This window comes from Gracilinanus agilis, chromosome 3, assembly GCF_016433145.1.
Source record: "Gracilinanus agilis isolate LMUSP501 chromosome 3, AgileGrace, whole genome shotgun sequence".
Lineage (NCBI taxonomy): Eukaryota > Metazoa > Chordata > Mammalia > Didelphimorphia > Didelphidae > Gracilinanus > Gracilinanus agilis.
This window is the reverse complement of record NC_058132.1, coordinates 367,578,936-367,597,537: the sequence shown is the minus strand read 5'-3', so window position 1 is coordinate 367,597,537 and position 18,602 is coordinate 367,578,936.

Genomic DNA, 18,602 nt, shown 5'->3' with positions numbered 1-18,602 from the left:
TTTTCAACATCCCATTCTTCCCTTTTCTGTTCCCTTTTCCTATATACTTCCTTGTTTCTTATGTCTAAGTCTACATATCACCTTTGAACCTTTTAGCTGCTAGGTGAATGAAATTAATTAATATTTAATGTACTTCCTTCAGGGGTATTCATTTTTTAAGAGAAGACTAACGGTTAAGGGATCTGTTTTTTGATACAGTCTTATTTCTAATGTATGTTTTAGTATTGAAACTCTGATCTGTCCTCCAAACCCTTGCCCTTATTCTTTTGTTTCTAGAAAATTTATAGAATGTTTTTTAGAGTGATAGAAAAGTGAAATCATGGGCTCTACCTTGCCTAGTAAATAAGGATCAGCTAATTTAGGCATATTCATGGGCAAGGGGAGAAAGTCCTTGAGTTCTACAATGGAGTGAATGGACAATGTCACTCTTAATTGTATAGGATGTGACCATAGGACCAACAAATGTGATTTTCAATCACTGATGTAGGAATAGGGAGGGAATGAGAGAATATGGCACCACCTCTTCATTACCTATTTACCAACTGAAGATATATTGGGCTATCTAGGGGGAGGACTAAATAATGAGCTTCTAAAATTCTTTTTAATGTCTCAGAATACTAAACTCCTTTGCCTTTAATCACTGAGAAATATTACTGACCAATTAATGTATGACTTTTGCTAACCTGATAAATGAAATGATTTTATAACTCAGAATAATTATCTCTGAATTTTTGTTTAATATAAAGTAGCAAAATATTAGTTTTTTTTAATGATGTTTTGTCAGAGTATTCTTTTTTTTTAAACCCTTGTACTTCGGTGTATTGTCTTATAGATGGAAGATTGGTAAGGGTGGGCAATGGGGGTCAAGTGACTTGCCCAGGGTCACACAGCTGGGAAGTGGCTGAGGCCGGGTTTGAACCTAGGACCTCCTGTCTCTAGGCCTGACTCTCACTCCACTGAGCTATCCAGCTGCCCCCTATCATAGTATTCTTAATAGCAACCAATAAACCACTTACCAATTACATCTAGAGAGCTGCTTTTCTACTGTCTTTTGTAGAGAGTGCTAACCTTGAAATCGAGAGACCTGAGTTCAAAACTTGCCTCTTACATTTATTAGCCATGTGAAAATAGGCAAATCATTTGATCTCTGTGAATATTAATTTATCTGAACCTTCCTCATACTATGGTTGTGAGATAAAAATAGAGTAAAATATGTAAAGTTATGTGTAACCTTTAAAAAATGAATGCTCATTGTTCTTATTTTTCTTATTCTTGAACTTTTTTTAATTATAAAATTTTTTTCCTTTCCTGCCTTAACTTCCCCATTCTCTATCCTTTTCATCAGGCCTTAATGTTATGGCTTATAAGAATCTTAACATTTTAGAAAGCAAAGAATGCAACATATATGTGTATATGATTACATATTTATACATACATATACATTTATATGTAGGTGTGTTCAAGTATATACATTCTTAGAAAAGATTATATAAACACTTTTAATACCTTGGTACTAATGGTTATTATGCAATGGTAAGATTGGCCATTTGGAAGTCTTTGATATATCTTTTTTAATTTTATTTGCAACAGAGTAAAACATCTTCATTTTTTTACATATTCTTTTTTACATTTATTTAAGGTTCAAATTGGATTTGGTTAGTAAAGTACCATAATGACCTTTTTTAAATTTACATGCTATAACCATTCCAAAGACTATACACAGGGGAAAAAAAACAAATACATGATAAATGCCTCTTGTTTATATAAATGCAAACAGTTACATTGGAAAATTGGTACAGTTTATCCTTTAGACATCAGTGGAGAATCATCCAGATGAGGAAGAACAGGATTTATTTTTAAGACATTGCAAAGCTCCTTTAATGACCCCAATCTTTTCTTATAAACAAAAGGCCACATTTCAAATATCGAAATTTTACTTGTTATTATATGCACATGAATTGAAGAACAGTACAATATTTGAGGAATTAAAAATGAATATCACACAGAGTAATGGACAGATACATGTTTGATGTAAGAAGTTGATCTTTAAAGAAAGACTAAAGTAAAATATGTCATTAGCAATTACATGCTCTTAGCATGAGAGAAAATAGTCTGGTTATTTTATTATTTCCTTCTCGGTATTAAGAGAAAATGAGGAAAGTTTCTAATGAATTAAGAGACTTCATTGTAGAAAACATATTAGAAAAGCATTAACAAAAGATACCCAAGATGGAAAAGGCATGGATAAGGTGTGCTATGCACTGTTTAAGGGAACAGTCAAATAAACTAGACTCCAGGTCAGTTAAGGTATTCGAGTGTTTATCAATCAGTACCTAGCACAATATTCTTCATGCCAAATATGCTTATTGATTTGTGAACTGAATAAAATTGAATAAGATTACAGAAAGAAATAGAAAGGTAAAGTTGCCATTCCATGAACAATTGAAGGAATTGTTTGGCTTCATGGATACTTATGGAGAGTCCTGATTTTGAATGACTAGATGGTTCTTTTTTCAAATTGGAAAATAAGTCAGTGTTATTCAGTCATACAAACTACCAACACTCTTCAAAAATGCTTTTTTTGGGTCAGCTCCTTTCTTAGTTTGCAGTATGTTTTGGAAATCAGCCAACTGTTAGTATTAATGAATTATGTTAGTATACATGTTAACTAGTCCTGATTGATGGGAATATTGTGATGTTGAGTTGACAATTTTGCAAATATAAAATTGATTTGCTTATAGTAAGAACTAATTCTAATGGGTGACACTGAAGGAATATGTGTTTTATTTACCTGCAACCTACTTGAAAGGTGAGAAGGGAAAGGTAGTAGCATCTGGTTTTATCTTATTTTACTTAAGATTAAAAGGAAGCCCATTTTATTAGGTGGTTGGAATTTCTTGGGAGAAAGGTGTTGCACAAACATAAGCTGTCATTATCTCTAGAAAAAATTATTGATTACTTTTTACTCTACGTGTGTGTGAGATTCCCTATCATTTTCTATTTTTTCTCTTCTGTACTGCAAAGTTAAACATATTTTCTTATGCATAACATTGAATCATTGCTTTGAATAGAACTTTAAATATTTACTTAAGAACTTACATTCCAGCTGTTTAATAAATATGGAGCCATTGTCAACCTTATGGCATTTGTTTCTAGGGTCTATAAAACTAATCATAATCTCTTTGCTAAAATGAACAGCAGCTTGATAATTTACAGGCCTGCGTGGGGAGGAGATTCCCAGACATGATCCCTGGCCATTTAAAAAAATGTATGTAGTCCAAATATCTGAGACCTTATTTTGGATCAATATTTTATATATTTTGACTGAATAACTGCTTTAATTAGATAAGCACATACTTAAATAATCAGAAGTAAAATAAATGCAGCCTATATTAAATATATTAGAAAATATTTAATCATTTAGTTTTGGAACATTATGTATATATGTTTGGAACATACAAACACACACACACATATAAAATAACTTTTCCTCTACATACTAGATGGGTAATTATGTCTTTCTAAATTCCATCCAAAAACTATTATGTGGAGGGACAGGTCAGTCATAGGCTTTGCATGGATATAGTGTGATATTTCCTTATCCTTCTTCATTTTATTCTTTTTTTTCTTTTCTTTTCTTTTTTTTTTAAACCCTTAACTTTTGTGTATTGGCTCCTAGGTGGAAGAGTGGTATGGGTGAGCAACGGGGGTCAAGTGACTTGCCCAGAGTCACACAGCTGGGAAGTGTCTGAGGCCGGATTTGAACCTAGGACCTCCCATCTCTAGGCCTGACTCTCAATCCACTGAGTTACCCAGCTGCCCCCTGCTTCTGCATTTTAAAATGTTCTAAGAACTAGGAGAATAAATTTCCCAGGGCTCCCTACCACAACTTCCTCAGACAATCCCACTTCCTTTGTGGGAGGTGTCTGAAAAAGAGATAAAAGAGAGAGAGGGGCCAGAGTTTGGCTCCTTTTTTGGAGAAGCACTTTTTCTCTCAATTGAGGAGAGCCCTTTTTCCCTGGAGATCCTTGGTGATCTACCTCCTATCTTCCCCAGATCTTTTCCCTTTCCTAAACTAAATAAACTCAACTTATTCTATCCCTAAAGTATACATGATTTTATTGAGCTCAGAAGGGCTTGGATTAATTTCCCCACTGGGCTATGGGCTACCTTGGCTATCCTCCTATCTGGCTTCCTTCCTTACCTTTCTTTCCCTTCCTTCTCCCATCCTCATTCCCCTTTCAACCACTCAACATGTTGCACATAAAAGTGTATCAGATTACATTACAATGGGCCACACAAGTAAAGCTTATTTTATTTAGTGTGCAACTACATTGCTAAAGCTGCTCCCTTCTGTAGCACTGCAGAGTAGTGTTTACTTCATAAAACTCTCTTTCACATTCTTTATCTCTAGGTTGCTCTTGTGCATTCTATAGGCTTTTGTAGCCACAGATAAGAGGGGTTTATCCTAGTAAGACATATTGATGCATGGAACAAGCCAGATCTAGTGCTAACTAACATGCCTCAAGCTCATTGGTGAGTTGGTGGATGTCTACCTCAGGTATGTGAACCTCAGTGGAAGAGGTAAATATGAACAACCAATTCTGAAATCCATGAAGGTGCCAGAAGCAAGTGCTTTGAAGTCCTTAGAACTTGTTCAGATGTCAAAGAAATCAAAGTCATCCACATCCAAAGTATACCCAAGCCCTTACCAGTTATCTTAACTTTTGCCTTGGCATTGGAATTTGATGGCTCTAGATATGGAGAGTAAGATGAATGATTTTTGGCAGTTTTGTCTCATTTAATCTAGTTTATGTGCTAGCTAAAGGATATCACTGAGTGTTATAATGGTCCTGGTAATATGAGGAGCTGAAGCTGAGTGTGTGTGTGTGAGTGATACCTAAGTGTAACACTTAAGTTGTGATAGTGAAACACAAAGGAACTATAAGATAGTTGTATTGAATCTGCTAAACTCAACTTCAGAATAACCATGTCCAAGAATAGCCAGCCAAATGAAGAATCTGTGAATGGAATTATTCAGATACTTTTAACTGACTAATCTGGCCTAGTAGGATAATGCTAGAGTTTGACTGCAGATTATATCTTGCTATGAATGTTACTATTCTCTTTTCCGTCAAATGTCCCAGGGATATAATCACTAAGCCTCAAGATGAAGTTGACACCAATCTAGATAAGTTCAAAGATTTAAGGTGCTTCAGGTTTAGGAGAGGAGTAGGGTAAATAATTGGGAAGGAGGGAAACAGGAAGATTTTGATCTAACCTAATGCTGACAAAGTTGGTACTTGAATCAATGGTAATCAGGATTATCAGTTGTCAATTGATAATTGCCAGTTTCCAGCCTGGCAGAGCCAGACTGGTTCACCCAAATCAGGTTGTTTGCTGAAGGATGTTGTTTCTTCTTGGAGTATGAATCAGGAATGGGTTACTCAGTATAAAGGTATCACAGGATCAGGGACTATAAAGGTATCACAGGATCAGGGACTATGAGATTGGTCAATGGAATTTGCTGGTAATTCAAGGTGACCTAAGACCTACCCTCACTACCACCACAAACCTCCTACTACCTCAAATATCTCAGATTGAGGCACTGACTCAGTTCAAATCCTTCCTTTTATACTTGAATATCAACTGATTTGGCACAAGACAGCCCCTGCCAGGCTCTGTCCATTCCATGTTCTAATCAGGTAACTGTCCACCATCTTGCTTTCCGTATTTCCGTATTGCTTTGCAAAATATCATTACATAAGTGATGCCATTTTGGTCATCCTTGAGTAGGAAGGACAACAAGTATGCTCTAGGTTCACAGGTACACCTAATTTCTTTCTTTTACCTAAATATGTTCCTTTTCAATTCAAGTGTTTTTATATATTGTCACTTATTTCTGTCATATCAATTATTTAAGACCCAGATCAAATGTGTTATTTTTAAAAATGATGAAGGCCAATATCATAAGGGAAAATAATATTTTAATTAAAGACATGCTAATAGAGATAAATCGACCACGCGCCTATAAGAAATCTATTCAAAATGCCCGCCAGTACCTATCTCCTGCCATCTTGTCTGTCTCATACACCAGTGAGCCCGCTCAGGTAGCAAGAGGCCCATCTCAAGCCCACCCTCTGAATTTAAGCTGCTCTCAACATTGGTTCCCGTTCTCTGAAGTAATCACATCAGAAAACAGAAATCCATTGGATCACGGGAAATGTAGTCACAAAGTTCCCCACATGTCCACAGGAAGTTTGTAAGATACTTTTAAATGGCACCCCCTGAATTCCAAACACACAAATGCAACTTTCAAAGGTAATTTTTTTCCAGAAACTGATCTTTGTTCATATCTCATAGACACTTTTATTTTCATCTCATTTATGGTCTTCATCACTTTACCTATTCCTACCTTTCCAGGATTTTGTTTTATTTTTTCCCACATATTCTTCAATAAAGAGAATCAGACCTCCTGGCTGTTCTATGAACAAAATGCTTCTTTCAAAACAGATCATTTTTTTGCTTGTCCCTCATTCTTCAACAAATTTCTCTCCTCTATTCTGGCTGTTAAATGAAAATGTCCAGAATCAAAAGCTTGGGAATTAAAAGACTTGTCAAGGTCACATAGTTAAGAAGTGTCTGAAGCCAGATTTGAAATTAGGACTTCCTGCCTTTAGGCCTGGCTTGCTATCCACTGAGCTTCCTAGCTGACCCTGAAATTAATTTAATTTAGGAAAAAAGTATGTTGAATAGGTTTTTGGCATGCTATTTTGCTATAAAGAATGACAAACAAGATGATCACATATAAACCTCACACATTTTATATGAAATTAAGCAAAGAGTTTACGGGTTAAGATGACAGCAGAGTAAAAAGCAGCTGCTTAAGCTCTCCTAAGCCACATATATAGCACTCCTCAAGGAGACATAAAAACAAATCCAGATGAGCAAAGGGACCCCCCAACAGGGCGCAGCATTGAAGGTACATGGAATAGGAGTATTTCCATCCTATAAAGCGGTGAAACAGCTCTCACTAAAATGCGAGCTGGGCAACCTCTTCCCCCCACACACACCACCTACAGTGCCAAAGTCAGCACAAAAGAATTAGAGCAAGTTTGGGGCACCCATTTGGCAGCTACCTGGGATCACCAGGGCCTGCTCCTGAGAGCAGCAAAACTTAAGACCCTAAGAGGCTAAAGAACCCGTGGAATTTGGAACACAGACCCTGAGCAAAGGCAAGGATGCAAGTGTGAATGCAGATCCTGAGCACAGGTGCGGATCTTGGCTGGGGACCCAATGCAGAGGGGTGCACAACTGTGGAAACAGTGCCCTGAGTCTGTTAAAAGAGCTTCAGGCAGAGAAACAAGCAAGGGGACCACCAGGAGGCTTGACCCTGAGAACAACTATACCTGAGACCTCAGGAGCCTAAAGAGTGCAGACAGACCCTGGGTGTGAGGATAAACTTGAGAGGGCATGAGGCTCACAATGGCAAGCCATCCACAAGAACCCCAAAAGAGAAAGATCAACAAGAAGAAATATTTAATACTCGACAACTTTTACACAGAGAAAATCCAGACAACAGAGCAAACAGCAGAGGATAACAAACAAATAATCATATCCAAACCTTCCCAAAATAATGAAACCTGGTCACAAGCTATTAAAGAGGTCAAATCTAAGTTGATGAGAAACATGGAAGAGATCTGGCAAATACATAACAGTTTAAAAGGCAGAATTTCGCAATTGGAAAGTGAGGCAAGTAAATTAAAGACCAGAAATGACCCGATTGAAAAGGAAAACCAATCTCCATACACTAGAATTGAGCAATTAGAAGCTAATGATCTCTCAAGACAGCAAGATCAAATAAAACAAAGTCAAAAGACTGATAAAATAGAAGGAGACATGAAATATCTCAATGAGAAAGTGACATCAATTCAGAAATCAAGAAAACAGGTCTAGAAGAGACTCTCTGAGAATCATTGGTCTTCCTGAAAAAGCAGAAATTAATAGAAATTTGGACTCCATACTAAAAGAATTTATTCAGCAAAACTGCCCTTAAGTTCTATGAAGCTGTCTAGCAGCTCCATGAATATTTCTAGTGGGTTGGACACTTAGAAAGGGGAACCAAGGACTAAGGGAAAATGGGTAGCGGGTTAAAAACTAGTGGTAAGAGAACATAAGGTGAGAATAAAGACAGGCAGAAATAGAAAGTTTTGTTATAAGGTAGGCAGACAGCGAGTAAGCTCTGATGGTCAAGAGCTTCTTTGCCAACTGACTTCTTGACACCTTTATTGGAGTTACAACAGTATGGGGGAAAGGAGAGAGCCTAGTGGCTTGATACATTAATATTATGAGGTAATCATCATAAAATGCAAACTGCCAGAACCTAAAACAATAGGTAGAGCTAAGATCTGGGTCTGGAGCCCATATGGCCTAAGGCATCTTCTTAAGTTTGATACCTATGTTAATTTATCATTGAAGGTAAAGTAAGGAGACTGAGATAACTGACCTATCTTCTGGGGTGTAGCCTTAGGGAAGGGCTAGGGATTTGGCAAGGTGGATGTTTAATTTGACTCAAGATTAAAGAGATCAATCATTAGCAGTATAAGAGTTAAGTTTTTGAGCACTCTTAAAAAAATATCATAATTAATGTATACCTGGATTGCTACATAGCCCCCTTTTTTATTTATTAAAAAAGAAAAAAATGATTAATGAGTGATTCAAATTTTTTTTAATTTTAAAAAGAAAAAAGAATGGAAAAATTCAAAAGGGAAAAGGGAAAATCTCAAAAAATGTTAAAAAACTGTAATTGTAGGAATAAGATTAAAAAGTTGAAAAAGGTGCAAAATGAAATCTAGCAGTCAGAAAATTCTTGTTAAAAAATTCATGTTGGAAAATAAAATTTCAAATAAGAAAATGTAAGAAGGCCCAAATTAATCTGAAATATAAGTTCCACAAACTTGTGGAAGACATGCATTTTATTCATTGGCAGTCAAGGGTGTAGGAAGTCAAGCCTTAAAGTGAAAGAATGGTCTAGTTTGAGACAAAAGGGAAGTTTTATTTCCCTGTCTGATTTTATGTCAGATTTTCAGGATAGTGGAGCCAAAATGCCAGCCACATAGAGATATTAGTTGGAAACTTGGTACAAGGCCAACCTGCATTTGAGGGTATTAAAACACTGTGTCCTTTTACCTCCAACCAGGACCTTAGCAACTGATATCCATCCATCTCATATGGATTTTAGGTCTCTAGATCTTAGCGTTTCTGGTAAATTGTAAAGGCTCTGTTAGGGTTCCTTCTTCTGAAATCAGACACAATAATTCATACTAGTCCCATGATATTTACCTAATACTTGCAGATTCCTACATCCTTAAGCTTTTGGATAAGCAAATAAGGCCAATATATGAAAAAAATGAGCTTAATCTACAAAATCAAAATCTTGATAGTGATTTCCATATACATCAGTATTAAAAACATAATGAAAAAATAAAATGGGAAAAAATAAAAGGAAATAAAAGAAAAATATAAAACCAAATACCTTATAGTAGATAAAAATTAAAGTGAACAATGAAAAAATTTTAGACTGATGGCTCACATTTCATGTGGAAATGTTTTTTAGCCAACCAAATGTTTCTCACTCAAAATGAGATCAGTTTCCTAAATCAAATTCACAGTGTGAGTGTAGAAGATTATTCACCAGGTAAAGGGTTTTTCAACAAAGGCTAGTACAATTGATGCATACACAAAAGTACAAATATTCCCAAATTATTACATACTATTTGGTTACTGAATCATTACATCTCCCTTTCAATTAAAAGGTAGAATTTTTTTAGCAATTTCATTCCAAATTGGTTTTCATACAAGCCTAATTCTAGCAAAGACACACACACACACACACACACACACACACACACACACACACATATATATATATATATTTGCAAATATAGAGTTAACAGGTAAAGAGAATTAGCACATATGTATATTTTGGACAATAGAAACAATTTCTTTTGCAAGTGAATAGTATCCAATGTACTGTTATGACATTTCTAATTACACAAATAGTTTTCAGATCAAATTTGAGTAACATGGAACAATTCCAACAAAAATAATTGCAAGATATACATTGTACAATACAATTTAAATTTTTTGGGGGCATGTAGAAAGTTGATCTTTAATAAATACCCATATATTTTTAGAATAAAATGTCTATAAGCAAGTTAATAAGTCTTTTGCCGGTAAACTGTCACTTAGTAAAAAGTTCATCTGTGTGGATAGTTTATTAGACCTGCTCTCAAGTCAGTGGCTGTGCCTTGTTTGTTCTTATGCTGTTTTTCTGGGATCTGGTAGCTGTGCTGTCCTATGGTTGGTGCTGGACAGACATCTGGTTTCTCTGCTTTCTCAGATGGTCTTTTCTGGGAATGCTTGATGACTCTGGTTTTCTTCCGTGCATTCCTGATATCTGTGAAAATAGAAGCAAAATCTCAACCCCAAATGAAAATCTCATTGGGTCTTTTTCTCAGAACTGGTTTGTTAGTGTTGTTATTAAAAATGTTGAAGGCAGATATTAAAAGGGAAAATAGTATTTTAATAAAAGCCATTGCTGATTGAGAAAAACCATTAGATCACGCGCCTGTAAGTATTCAAACTGCCGCATCAGTCATTTTACCTTTTGTATCTTCCCTCACCCAGGTAGCTAAAGAGGAAGTTCAAAGTCACTTCCCAATATTTAAAGCCATCCCTCACCTTGAAGACGTAATCTAAAACAGGAAACCCATTGGACCATGGGAAATATAGTTCCAAATATCCCAAGTGATTTTAAATAACACATTAGAGAGTATCTGATAACATCATTTTTGGTTTTGAATTTGGGTTTTAGAATTTTTTTTAGCTCTTTTTCCAATTGGTAGGCTTTTAGAATTTTCCAGTATAGCAGCCTTAAGAGAGATGTTCCATGATTTGTCCAATTTTGCCCATCTCTTGCTGGTATAAGCATTGTTATTCCAATTTTTTAACTGTTTTGGAATGACCAAATGTGCAACAATATTTAAAAGTTGTGCAACAACATTGCATACTTCTCGATTTTGAGCTTTAGCCCATATAGCATGAGAGTAATTATCTCCAATTACATATCCATTTTGTATTTTTGCAAAAGAGGCAAATTGTAATGCTTCCCTTTGCCACAATTGTGCAGGTCTTACAACTCTGCAGTCACCTCCTTGAGGAGTGTCAGAATAAGGAGCACGAGATTTGCATTGCCAATCAATTTAATTGACTTGTATAGAAAATTGAGGTTCATGAAATTTTTCACTCTCATGTAGTAGTGAGTACAAATTAACCGTTTCCTGAAAAGTAGTGGCTACAAGGCCATTTACCTTTGAAATTCTCTCAGACTGAAGTCTAGGGAGATTGTGAGAGCAAATATAATTTTCCTTTTGACTTTGCAAGATTGCAATGTGTGTAATGAAACAACAGAATAGTTTGTGTATCTTGCATTAGTTTAATTTTTGCAGCCTTTAAATAAACAAACAGATAAACAATATATGTCACATTTGATACTGCAAGTCTATGCTATGATCTTAAGCACGTGTCTAATTGCAGTCAACTCTGCTTTCTGCAAAAAAAATATACTTTGGGTTCTGGGTTAAGATGGCGGCAGAGTAAGAAGCAGCTCTTAACCTCTCCTGACTGAAACACACAAAACTCCTCAAGGGGACATAAAAACAAGTCCAGACAAACGGAGGAACCCCACAACAGGGCACAGCGTGGAAGGTTCATGGAATCGAGGCATTTCCATGCTATGAAGGGGTGAAACAGCTCTCACTAAATCATGGGCTGAGCAACCACCCCACCCCCACCCCCTCCACACACGACACCTATAGCGCCGAGGCCAGCTAGGAAGAGGTGGAGCAAGTTTGGGGCACCCATTGAGTCATTGGCGGCTCTGGGGCCTGTTCCTGAGAGCAGCGGGATTTGGGACCCCAGGAAGCTAGCAAGCGCACACAGAATTTGAGTGCAGGAGCAGGACGCTGGGAGCGGACGCAGGGCGCAGACTGTGGGCTGAGAGCTCAGGCACTGGTGGAGGTGTGGGTGGAGGCAGACAGCCAGGAGCTAAAGCTCTGAAACCTTGAGTGGGGAACCAGTGCAGACGGGCATACAACTGTGGAAGCAGCGCCCTGAGACTTGTAAAGAAACCTCCAGCGGAGGACCAAGCAAGGGGGTCCACCAGGGGGCTTGACCTTGGAAAAAACCAGAACTCAGACCTTAGGAGCCAATAAACCGCGGACAGACCCTGAGCGCAAGGATAAACCTGAGAAGCTGCTGGGCTAAAGATATGATATTACACACAAAGAGGGCATGGGAAGGAGAGGGGACAAATACTATTATAAGAAGGAGAGGAAGAGAGCATTAAGAGGTAATAATCAAACCTTACTCTCAGTGTAATCAACCCGGAGAAGGAAGAGCAGCTATACTATCCATTGGGACATAAAACTCTTATCTAACCCTTTTTGAGGAAGATAGAAGAGATCTGATAAGAAAATAACAGTTTAAAATGTAGAATCTTGCAATTGGAAAGTGAGGCTCAGAAATCAAATGAACTGATAATCAAATTGAACACCAGAAATGACCAGATTGAAAAGGAAAACCAGAAGATCATAGCCGAAAACCAAAAGATTATAGCTGAAAACCAGTCCCTAAAGGCTAAAATTGAGCAATTAGAAGCTAATGATCTCTCAAGACAATTAGAACAAAGTCAAAAGACTGAAAAATTAGAAGGAAACATGAAATATCTCAAAGAGAAAGTGACAGACCAAGAAAACCGGTCTAGAAGAGACAATTTGAGAATCATTGGTCTTCCAGAAAAACCAGAAATTAATAGAAACCTGGACTCCATACTAAAAGAAATTATTCAGCAAAATTGCCCTGAAGTCCTACAACAAGAGGGCAATATAGACATTGAATGGATCCATAGAACAGCCACTACATTCGACCCAGATAAGAAAACGCCCAGGAATATAATTGCCAAATTCAAGAGCTTCCAAGCAAAATAAAAAATCTTACAAGAAGCCAGAAAGAGACAATTCAAATATCAAGGAACACCAATCAGGATCACACAGGATCTGGCAGCCTCCACACTAAAAGACCACAAGGCTTGGAATATGATATTTAGAAAGGCAAGACAGCTGGGCCTGCAACCACAGATCAACCACCCATCAAAATTGACTATATATTTCCAGGGGAAAGTATGGGCATTCAACAAAATTGAAGAATTCCAAGTATTTGTAGAGAAAAGACCAGGGCTAAATGGAATGTTTGATATCCAACCACAAAAATCGAGAGAAACATGAAAAGGTAAATAAGAAACAGAAGGGAAAGAAAGAAAACTCATAACTTTTAAATTTGCCTTTTTAAGGGCCTCAGTAAGATCTAATTATCTGTATTCCTAGGTAGAGAAATATTATATATAATTCTCTGTAGTGAACTCTATTCAGTATTATAGTATTCACTATTATAGTAATCAGAAGAATAATTCACAGGGATAGGGTGGAACACTAAATAATCTAAGATGACATGGGGGATGGGAAAGAGGGGGTGAATAGTAGGGGACACCAAGAGAAACTTGAGTGAATAAGAAAAATAGGATATGATATTACATACAAAGAGGGCATGGGAAGGAGAGGGGACAAATACTATTATAAGAAGGAGAGGAAGAGAGCATTAAGAGGTAATAATCAAACCTTACTCTCAGCGTAATCAACCCGGAGAAGGAAGAGCAGCTATACATCCATTGGGACATAAAACTCTTATCTAACCCTTCTAAGAAAGTCAGAAGGGATAAACCAAAGGTAGAAGGGGAGTGGGGAGGTCAAAAAAAGGGAGGGGAGAAGAAGGGGGAGGGAATTCATAAGGCCATTAGAAACAAAAAGAGGGGAAAAATAAGGGAGGGGGTAGAAAGGGAAGTTAATCAAGGGTGGGGATAAGGGATAGCAGCTTAAGAGCAAATCACTGGTTTAAAAGGAAATAGTATAAGAAGAAGGGGGTAGGAATAGGGGAGGATACAAAAATGTCAGCAAATGCATAACTGATAATTATAACTCTGAACATGAATGGGATGAACTCGCTCATAAAACAGAAGGAAATAGCAGAGTGGATTAGAAACCAAAATCCTACCATATGTTGTCTACAAGAAACACATATGAGATGGGTGGACATACACAAGTTTAAGGATCAGGGCCTGAGCAAAACCTTTTGGGGAACAAATGAGAAAAAGAAGGTAGGAGTGGCTCTTATTATTTCTGACAAAGCCAAAGTAAAAATAGATATGATTAAAAAAGACAGGGAAGGTCATTACATCCTGATTAAAGGCAGTATAAACAATGAGGAAATAACACTGCTCAATATGTATGCACCAAGTGTTTGTTGATGGTTGTAGGTATATACTGTTTATTATTTATATATATGATTTTAAATTTCACTTCACACTAACTTCTGCATTTAGCAAAGATTTGTTTGGAGATAGAATTGGTTGGGCAAGTTTTTTGTCATTTCCAATTGAAAAAATGTGAAATGCTTTGGATCTGACTAGTATCTGTCCCTTACTATTTTTACCAATGACCTCAGGGCAGATTTTTAGTCCCTGAGAAATGAGGCTTCTACTCTTAAACAATAGATGGGTCCAATTCTTAGAATCTGGATCTGGGGTGTGAATTTGCAGTAGTCATCAAGATCCCCTTTCTATATGCAATGATTTCCAAAGATATCAGGAAGCCATTTACCTTTTGTGTCAGAGTAAAATTTCTGCCTGGTTTAAATTTTTTGGGGGGAGCAGCCTTGAGCCCCTTAAAAATTCAGGGCACCAGAGATAAGTCTTTGATTCCCAAAGAAAGTGAGCAAATTAAAAATCCCCAGATGAAAACTAAATTAGAAATACTAAAAACCAAGGGAGAAATTAATAAAATCGAAAGTAAAAGAACTATTGAATTAATATATAAGACTAGAAGCTGGTACTTTGAAAAAACAGATAAAATAGACTGTTTGGTTGTGGTTGTCCTAGCCTGTGTTCTCGGGAGACATGGTGAGTCCCAATGCTGTACTTTGGGACACTCTTTGGAAATTTTATGAGTACACTTCAACTTTAATTTGGGACAGGATCCTGTAAAATGTCCAGCTTTTTGTCAGGCAAAGCAGACACGTTTTGTCTTTTTAAATCAATCTGCCATCAGATTCTTGTGATCTAAAGTTTTTATGTCTTGGCATGCTTATATACCTTCTTGGTGAGGAATTGTCTCCTCAAAGAAATCTGTAGCATTACATTTTGTAGTTACACTTTGCCATGCTCTTTCAGCAGCTAGTCTAATTGGATTAAAGGTTTGTTCTGAATATAATAATTTCGTATTAAGACTTCTAAATTAACCTGTGCCAGTTAATTCATCATAGGTAATATTTACATGCTGTTTTTTGTTGACTCTAGCTTGTTTCTCACATAATTCCTGAAACAAAAACTTCCATATTATGAAATTTTTGGCATTAAGCACAGATCCAGCTAATTCATACCAAAAATCTGGTGGTAGAGATTGCTGGCTAATCTCATCTATCAGTTACCTGGTGTCATGAGCTGCATTACCATGCTGAATGACACTATTCCTGAGAGCTTCAAGAGTTTGTAATTCAACATCTTTCTGCTTTTCTAAGTTTACTTCTGCATTCTCAGGATTATCTTTAATTTCTGATGGAGAAGCTGATTTCTCTGCTTTCTCTTCTAGGTTTAGAGTGGTTGTAACCCTGCAGTTAGTACTGAGTGGAGGAGGAGGAAGAAGAGGTGTGGGCTGAGCACTAGTCAGCTCATCAGAGTCAAGAGAAGCTTCACAAGGTGGAGGAGTAATAAGCTGAGTGTCAGGAAACCTATGGGCTCTAAGAGACACTGAGAAAGATGGTGGAGGGATAGAGTCAGCAGGAACAAACGAAAGTGGAGTGGTTAGCATAGGTGGAGGATCAGTAAGCCTAAGTGTGGAAGCAGCAAGAGAAATTGAAGAATCAGCCTTTGAAGGCTGGAGCTCAGGAGATGGCTCGAGGGGAGGGTCAAGCTGAGAGTTATCTTGATTCTGTGAAGGAAAAGAAGTCTTCAGAGGGATGGGTGGAGCAAGATAGACAGAGTTCAGGTTAGAGGGAAAGTGTAAGAGTGAGGCAGGTTGGGACAATGAATCCTTAATGGTTTCTGCCTCTAATGCTGTCCTAATTACCTTTCAAGTTAGCCATACTGATGAAGTGACTCTAAGTCCCTTTTCTTGTGCTTTTCTTAAAGTCTGTCTAAGTTGGTCCCACTGTCATACATTGAGTACTCCTACTTCGGGGAACTTGTGATCACATCTCATAATTACCTTAATCAATGCCTGAAGTTTAGCTTCTGTCATTCTGTATCCTTGCCTGTGCACTAAAGATTTTAGTGACCATATGTAAACAGTGTGAGAAGAAAGTTTCTGACCCATTTTCTAGTGGTCAGCTACTCACCCCAGAGGCCACCTAAGGTCCTTTGACTGTCCTGAGTCCTGCACTGGAGTCTTCCTCTCAGGTGTCAATCCACTTGAGCGCCAAATGAAGCCTTCCAGCAGCTCCACGAAGATTCCTAGTGGGTTGGACACTTAGAAAGGGGAACCAAGGACTGAGGGAAAATGGATAGCAGGGTAAAAACTAGTGGAAAGAGAACATAAGGCGAGAATAAAGACAAGCAGAAATAGAAAGTTTCGGGATAAGGTAGACAGACAGCAAGTAAGCTCTGATGGTCAAGAGTTTCTTTGCCAACTGACTTCTTGACACCTTTATTGAGGTTACAAAAGTATGGAGGGAAGGGGAGAACCCAGTGGCTTGATAAATTAGCATTATGAGGTAATCATCATAAAATGCAAACTGCCAGAACCTAAAACAATAGGTAAAGCTAAGATCTGGATCTGGAGCCCATATGGCCTAAGACATCTACTCATGTTTGATACCTATGTTAATTTATCATTGAAGGTAAAGTAAAGAGACTGAGATAACTGACCTGTCTTCTGGGGTATTGCCTTAGGGAAGGGCTAGGGATTTGGCAAGGTGGATGTTCAATTTGACTCAAGATTACAGAGATTAATCATTAGTCGTATAAGAGTTAAGTTTTTGAGTACCCTTAAAATAATATCACAATTAATATATACCTGGATTCCTACATTCTACAACAAGAGGGCAATACAGACATTGAAAGGATCCATAGATCACCCTCTACACTAGATCCCGAAAAGACAACCCCGAGGAATATAATAGCCAAATTCAAGAGCTTCCAAGTAAAAGAAAAAATTTATAAGAAGCCAGAAAGAGACAATGCAGATATCAAGGAGCAACAATCAGGATCACATTACAAGACCTCAAGGTTTGGAATATGATACTCAGACAGGCAAGAGAACTGGATATACAACCAAGGATCACCTACCCATCAAAACTGACTATATACTTCCAGGGGAAAGTTTGGCCATTCATCAACAGAGATTTCCAAGTATTTGCACAGAAAAGACCAAGACTAAATGGAAAGTTTGATATCCAACCACAAAATTCAAGAAAAACATGAAAAGGTAAATAAGAAACAGAGACGAAAGAAAGAAAACTCTTTTTAAATTTGCCTCTCGAAGGGCTTCAATAAGATCTAATTATTTGTATTCCTATGTGGAGAAATGTTATGTGTAATTCTCTGTAGTGAACTCTATTCACTATTATAGTATTCACTATTATAGTAATTAGAAGAATTATTCATAGGGAGAGGTTGGAGTACTAAATGATCTAAGATGATATGGGGGGGAGAGGGGTGAATAGTAGAGGACACCAACAGAAACTTGAATGAATAAGAAAAATAGGGTATTCTATTACACAAAAAGTGGGCATGGGAAGGGGAGGGGATGAATACTATTATAAGAAGGAAAGGAAGAGAGCATTAAGAGGTAATATTTAAACCTTACTCTCAGTGTAATTAACCCAGAGAGGGAAGAGTAGTTATAACCATTGGGATATAAAACTCTATCTAACTCTACTGAGAAAGTCAGAAGAGATGAACCAAGGGGAGCAGGGGAGTGGGGAGGTCAAAAAGGGGAGGGGAGAAGAAGGGGGAGGGAATTCATTAGGTCTTAAAAATAAAAAGAGGGAAATAGTAAAGGAAGGGGTGGAAAGGGAAGTAAATCAAGGGAGGGGACAAGGGTTACTAGCTTAAAGCAAACCACTGGTTTAAAAGGAAATAGTGTAAGAAGAAGGCATAGAACTAGGAGAGGATACTATTAAGATAAAAAATAATAAAGGCAGATATAATAATATAAATAAGTATTTTAATTAAAGCCATGCTGATAGATAAATCATTAGACCATGCGCTGGTAAGAATTTAAAACTGCCGCCCAGCCATTATTGTTACCTCCTGTCACTTCCTGAGTATGCTAGCCCAGAGGGCGACTCCCTCCTAACCCAGGAGATTTAAACTGACCTCTCTGTGGGGACGTAGGCGTCCCCACACCCAAAGAACCAAACCAGAAACCTGTTGGACCACGGGAAATGTAGTTTTAAGGTCCCCACGTGTCCATAGTATATATATATATATA